Here is a 6,186-nt window from a genome sequence, read left to right as displayed (position 1 = left end):
TTTTTTTTTTCTTTATATACATATTATTCTTTATTCTTATTATACTTTCTATTTTAAATTCTATTTTTATTCTATTTTTTAATTTAATTCAATATTCTTTCTTTCTTCTATAGAATATTTCTTTTTCATATTCTATTCTATATTATAGTCTAGGAAACTAAAAAAAAAAGAAAAATGATAGGATAATTGATATGTATATCAACGAAGAAAAGAAAAATGTGGAAAATAAGACAAAGATTCTTTATAATGATACTGGAAACCAATGGAAAGGGATGTAGCGCAGCTTGGTAGCGCGTTTGTTTTGGGTACAAAATGTCACGGGTTCAAATCCTGTCATCCCTATCCCTAACTATTACTTATTATATGATATCACTTATCATATGAGCAATAATAAGGGATCATATAAAATAATTTATGAGAATAAAGCGCTCTTAGTTCAGTTCGGTAGAACGCGGGTCTCCAAAACCCGATGTCGTAGGTTCAAATCCTACAGAGCGCGATTCCATTATTATTAAATTGAGAATTACACTGAAATAATTGAGCAGCAGTCTAAAGTATGAATTTATTGAACCCCAGTATTAAAACAAATAAATAGGGGATCAATAAACAAATGAGACATTAATTAATCAAAGGTCCAGCTGATCACCTCGTCGGTATTGTAAATATGCAGTTACAAATAAGCCAGCTAAAGTAATAGGAATTAAACCTAACACGATTCCAAATAGAAAAACTTCAATCATTTTTTTTGTTCGAAAGGGAAAGGGGGAGGTAATATTTATCCTTAAATAATAATCTGTATTGATCATTCATTTTAATTTGAATGACCAAAAATTGGAAATTGACACGGTAAGGAACTATAGAATATCTTGAATATTCCAAGATTTCCAACTAATTTCATAATTTTAAATCAAATAAGTCGTATCTTATTCAGACCGATAAATAGAGCTGAGGTTATAGTTAAAACCGCTAGTAAAAAACCGAAATAACTAGTTATAGTGGGCATAAAGAAGCTAAATGAAATATGTTCTTTTTATACATATGTTTATAAAGCACTTCCCTAAGTTTCCATTTTTGAGAGAAAAAAAAGAAGATAAATCAAAATATCCCTGAAAAGATACAATTGAAAATTTGAGATTTTTCAATCAATTATTACAGACGAACAAAAATAAATATAGTGACATAATAAAAAAATCAATTCATCATCTGTGACATCTACCCATCCTGTGATTCCAAATGAACCGATTTATTGAACAACTCATGAATTGAGTAAAAGTAAACTAATCTAATTAAAATATTCATTTTGATTCTTTATATATATATAAATATTTATATTTGTTATATATATATTCTATAAAATTCTATTTATATTAGAAAAAAAAAGATTCTATTTATATTAGAAACTATAATAATAATTATATGCGAAATATAAAATAATAAAAAAATAATAAGAATTTTGTTGTTCAAATTTATTTAACTTTAAATTAATATGGAAGAAAATAGGAGAAAAAATGTCTATTTTATTTTGACCCCCTTTTTCTATTGTATCTAATTTGTTTTCTTTTCACTTTTTTTTTTCGAACAAAAGAATAGAGTGATCTTAGAATGCCCTTTCCTTTTTGACTTTTCTTTTAACTCATTTCATTTTGTAGTAGGTTCCATTCTTCGAATATCTACAACGAGAAGAAAAAGGTATCAGATCACTCCAAACTAGGGTTCCACAGTTTTTTTCTCTGCATATTTTATTTAAGAGGAAAGGTCTATCCTTATAATTAAGCCAAGAAAGAGCCTTTATTGTGTTTAATACAAGAACAATTAATCCAATTTTTTTTTTTCAAAATTGGATTAATTGTTCTTTTTATGTCATCAAATAGTATCTATTACTGCTATTATTGTTACTTGTTACTGGACAACAAACCAATTCCATTCTTTAAAGTCGAATTCCATTCTTTAAAATGAAAAAAAAGAGGGAGTTCGAACAAAAAATATCTTCGACAACCACAATAAAGTATATTTATAGATTTGGGATCTAATTGAATTGTAGAAATATGATAATCTTCTTTATGAATTATAAGAAATCAATCCGTCGTATTCACATTTTAATTGATCTTCCGTTTCTAGTCCGAAACTAATAATACAATGTGGAGAACCCTCATTTTAGACTATTATTCTAATTTTTTTATATTCGCAAACTTTGAGGAATTTTCTATTGAGTAAATCGAAACAACCAATAAAGAAAGAACTTATCTAGTATTAGATTTCGCCACTGATTGTGAAATTTCGTTGCTGTGTTAGAAGAAGGATAGTTATACTGATTCGGTATACTCAAAAGACACCCTTGGTACAAAATGGACGATCTAACAAGGATTACATTTCAGTAAATTACGACTTACTGATCTCGTCTTTTATGGAATCGATCCCCCTTTTGACTGTACAAGAATATGTGGAGTTCGACATGTCTGGAAGCACAGGAGAACGTTCTTTTGCTGATATTATTACCAGTATTCGATACTGGATTATTCATAGCATTACTATACCTTCCCTATTCATTGCAGGTTGGTTATTTGTCAGCACGGGTTTAGCTTACGATTTATTTGGAAGCCCCCGCCCAAACGAGTATTTTACAGAGAGTCGAAAAGGAATTCCATTAATAACTGGCCGTTTTGATCCTTTGGACCAACTCGATGAATTTAGTAGATCTTTTTAGGAGGCTCCAATGACCATAGATAGGACCTATCCAATTTTTACAGTACGATGGTTGGCTGTTCACGGACTTGCGGTACCCACCGTTTCTTTTTTGGGATCAATATCAGCAATGCAGTTCATCCAACGATAAACCTAATTCGAATTATAGAGCTACGACACAATCAAACCCAAATGAACAAAATGTTGAATTGAATCGCACCAGTCTCTACTGGGGGTTATTACTCATTTTTGTACTTGCTGTTTTATTTTCAAATTATTTCTTCAATTAATATAAGAAAAGGGAATAGTAAATTATATATATATATTCGGAATTCTCTTATCTCGTTCGGAAGGATATCATTTCATAATTATCTATGACTGTTTATGTCTCTAGCATGACTGACTACTTGATCAAATGTGGAGGAAAGTGGGATAAATGGCCGATACTACTGGAAGGATTCCTCTTTGGATAATAGGTACTGTAACTGGTATTCCTGTGATTGGTTTAATTGGTATTTTCTTTTATGGTTCATATTCCGGATTGGGCTCATCCCTGTAGGAATCGTATTATTTGAGTCTTCGAAATGAAAGCGTAAGAACTCAACAGGACCCCCTCAAATTCGTCAAAGAAAGAGTGGATCCCTGTTGAGTTTTTAATAATCATAATATTTTTTAATAATTTTTTTTATTCGTATAAATGAATGAATAGATAACTTTTTCTGATGTTTCAAAAAACTCCATTTCCCCTTTTTTGATGTTTTTGAAAAATGAACTTCATTCATTTTTTCAAAATATCCCTTTTCCTGGATAATATTTGTCCATCCATACTTTTTTTTTTCTTTAAAGTTGAAAGAAAAATCAAAAGAAGAATTAAAAAATCACTTAATTTACTTCTTCTGGGTGACGCAATGGAAATTGATTCTATTGTATTTCTAATTTTCATATGGATATATATATATCTATTATACCGATCAAATATCATGTGAATCGAGCCTTTTCTATACTATACTAATAGAATCTTACTCTAGATCGAAATCTATTTTAGTCTCTAATGATATCGAATCATGATTGAATTCTTTTTTTTTTATAAACAAATTAATTGAAGAAATTGGATTTGGTCAATCAAATTCCCTAATTCCCTCTCTTTTTTGTTTGTCCACTACGTATTATATTATATGCATCCAATAAAAAAAAATATTATATGTCATAAAAGTTCTAAGTTGGAAAAAATCGAAACTAAGCTAAGAATAGGCTTATTTCAGGAAGGGGATTCAAAAATCATATTCTATTAATATTTTGTAGAATATTTCTATTTCGACACAAGCAAGAAGGAATCGGACTCTAGGAAAAGAAAAAAATCCCTCCTAGAATCCCGTTTTCCCCATTTTAATTTCTACTTTGCTTAAAATTTTCTGCCTATCTATTTTGGGTTTAGTATCGAATCGAATTTTCTTCTATTATAATAGAAGAAAATTTTGATTCTAGAACTTTCTATTCTCTAGAACATTGAAATATGAAAAAAAAAACAAAGAAACAAAGTCAAATAGTCTTCTTCACAATATACATACTATAACTGACTAGTATTACGGTACAAAAGGAATTCCCTAAATCCTAAATATAGTAGAAAAAGACTAGAAAGAAGCAAGGGTCTTTTCATAATTTTTTTTATTATATTCTAAAGAATAATAGAATTATATAAATTATCAACAAAAATTTCGTTCTTTTCACGAACTTAATATGTTGATAAATCCGAAGCCCTAGAAATTCATTTCGGACAATTGAACCTTCTCAAATTGTTTTTTCTTAAGAACTAAAAAGATTTGTGCCAAAATAATGGATGCCAAGAAGAACAAGAGACCCTGGACACGTAACGGATCTTGAAGTACTATTTCTGCATCCCCTTGACCAAATCCACCCACATTAGGATTACTCGTTAATGGTTGATCAAGTTTGATAGATTCTCCTTCTGAAACAAGAAGTTCTGGTCCTGGAGGTATAATATCAATCACTTCACGTCCATCTGATGCATCCACTATAGTTATTTCGTATCCCCCTTTTTCTTTTCGTATGATTCTTTTTACTATACCTGCTGCTGTAGCATTATAAACATTATTATTACTCTTGCTCCCGTCGAGATAAATCTGACCCCTTCCCCTGTTCCCGCCTACGTATATAGGATATTTTTAAAAAATGAACATCTCTCTTAGTAGCGGGATCTGGGGAAAGAATGGGAAAGGTGATTTCATTATATTTCTGACCAGGAACAGGACCCACCACAATAATATTTTTTTTTTTAGGGCGATAGTTTTGAAAAGACAGATTACCTATCTTTTCTTTAATCTCAGGTGAAATACGATCAGGAGGAGCCAATTCAAAACCTTCCGGTAAAATAAGAACAGCCCCCACATTCAAAGCCCCTTTTTACCATTAGCAAGAACTTGTTTCACTTGCATATCATAAGGAATTCGAACAACTGCTTCAAATACAGTATCAGGAAGTACTGCTTGTGGAACCTCAATATCCACGGGCTTATTAGCTAAATGGCAATTGGCACATACAATACGTCCGGTTGCTTCTCGTGGATTTTCATAACCCTGCTGTGCAAAAATGGGATATGCATTTGAAATGGGTGCTCGAGTTATTATATATATCATAATCGATATGGAAATGGATCGAGTAATCTCTTCCTTTATCCAAGAAAAAGCATTTCTAGTTTGCATGGTCTAATCATTGATCCTGAAAATTTATACAATAAAATTAGGTAGGTCACTGGCATAGTTCCCTATCCATGATTCTGCTATTTACTGAAATTAGTTTCCTGGAATATAGAAAGAATCCGGGGGAGGGGGGGAAAGAAGGAAAAACAAAAAGTCATTTTTTGATAATGTTTTAGCTTTTATACAAAAAAAAAGAAAACAAACTTTAAAATTGGATCAATGGATCGGTTTTTCAATCAGTCATTCATTGAATGATAAATCACTACAAGTGACGGAGATACGCGATTTAAATAACGGAAAATCCAATATTTAAAAATGGTATCTAAAATGACTGGAAAAGTGGAAACAAGACCAGATATAATTTGAGCATTCTGAACAAATCCAAAATCTTTATAGACAGAAACAATCATTAGTTCCCAACCATGGGTCGAATGGAATCCTATACATAAATCAGTTAATAGAAGAATAAAAAAAGCTTTTAATGTGTCACTTAAGTTATATAGAAATTCTTGAACCCAAGAGTTAAGAATCAAAAGTTCTTGATTACCTAGAATAGAATAACCACTTAGAATAAGGAAACAGATTATATTTGTCGATAAGTGCAAAATCGTATGGATACGATCTTCGTTATACGTTTTGATTAATTGGATCGTTTCTTTGTAGATTCCAGTACGAAGGTTTTGTAGACGTGTTTCCGGGTATTCCTTTAGCATTTCATCCAAAAGGAATAGTTCCTTAAATTCTATGAATTTTTTTAGAATACTCTTTTCTTGAATATCATTCAAGA

The 6,186-nt window shown here is 30.6% G+C and overlaps 1 non-coding gene across 1 annotated transcript; it reads left to right on the top strand.

The window, feature by feature from the left end:
* The first annotated feature begins 425 nt into the window (after positions 1-425).
* On the top strand, positions 426-499 carry TRNAW-CCA. The gene has a single exon. It is a non-coding gene; the product is annotated as a tRNA-Trp (tRNA).
* The last annotated feature ends 5,687 nt before the right edge of the window (positions 500-6,186 follow it).

Source organism: Abrus precatorius, unplaced genomic scaffold (assembly GCF_003935025.1).
Source record: "Abrus precatorius isolate BTA unplaced genomic scaffold, Abrus_2018 Scaffold8, whole genome shotgun sequence".
In the NCBI taxonomy this organism is placed as follows: Eukaryota; Viridiplantae; Streptophyta; class Magnoliopsida; order Fabales; family Fabaceae; genus Abrus; species Abrus precatorius.
This window is presented reverse-complemented; position numbering and strand designations above follow the sequence as displayed.